Source organism: Sciurus carolinensis, chromosome 16, assembly GCF_902686445.1.
Source record: "Sciurus carolinensis chromosome 16, mSciCar1.2, whole genome shotgun sequence".
NCBI classification, from domain to species: Eukaryota; Metazoa; Chordata; class Mammalia; order Rodentia; family Sciuridae; genus Sciurus; species Sciurus carolinensis.
This window is the reverse complement of record NC_062228.1, coordinates 22536156-22537181: the sequence shown is the minus strand read 5'-3', so window position 1 is coordinate 22537181 and position 1026 is coordinate 22536156. Positions and strand designations below refer to the sequence as shown.

At 38.2% G+C, this 1026-nt stretch overlaps 1 pseudogene; it reads right to left on the bottom strand.

Annotated features, from left to right (window-relative positions):
* Positions 1-303: 303 nt before the first annotated feature.
* LOC124966278 (small integral membrane protein 8-like) lies at positions 304-593 on the bottom strand (annotated as a pseudogene).
* Positions 594-1026: the final 433 nt, after the last annotated feature.

Sequence of the window (1026 nt, the reverse complement as noted above, 5' to 3'; positions counted from 1 at the left end):
TCATTCCATTTTATTACTCAGTATCACTACATTATATGTGTATACTACAATTCATGAGCCATCCACCCTCGAATTGATGGACATTAGGTTTTCTATTTTTTTGGCAACTGTGACTAGAGGTGCTATGGACATTCACTTACCAGTCCTTGTTGCGTGTTTTTTTGGTATGAAAAAAACAAAAAACCAGTGGGGGTGAATACTAAAAAGTGGCATTGCTGGTTTGTATTGCATAAGGATACTCTGTTTCTTTTCCTTTGAAGATTTCAGAGCCTTTAATAAAGTTTCATCTCAGTAACCATCCCTTTAATCCCATTTAGAAGTTTTTCTCCTCATATAACTATGCCCTTCACTATCAATAGCTTCATAGAGGTCCTTTTTCTCTTGTGTGTCATGTCGATAGCCAGTATAAGCCACGCACAGCGGAAGGGTGCCCAGTCCAGAAGCCATTATAGGTTTGTTAGGTTTAATGAAGAGCTCTGGATTCACAGCTCCAAATAAGGTCGTTGTGCCTACCCTTCTGAGCCCTGGGTTTGGAAAGTCTTTTCTTTTGGTGATTCCTTTTTAAGTGTTGGTAGCTCAGGTGGTGAAGACATCTTGAGTAATGCTGACTAATTACCTTCCACGGGATCACTTCCCCTTGGCACTTGCGACCTGGATACTCTTTTTTTAAAAAAATATTTTTTTTTTGTTGATGGACCTTTATTTTATTTATTTATATGTGGTGCTGAGAATCAAACCCAGTGCCTCAAACATGCTAGGCAAGTGCTCTACCACTGAGCTACAACTCCAGCCCCATGGATACTCTTTTGAAACTGAGATTTAAAAAAAAAATTTCATTTATTGTTTTTAGATAGACATGACAGTAGGGTATATTTTGACATATTATACATACATGGGTTGCAGCCCATTACAATTTTGATCCCATTCTTGTGGTTGAATGTGATATGGAGTTACACTGGTCGTGTATTTGTATGTGAGCATAGGAAAGGTATGTCCAATTCATTCTGCTGTCTTTCCTATTCCCAT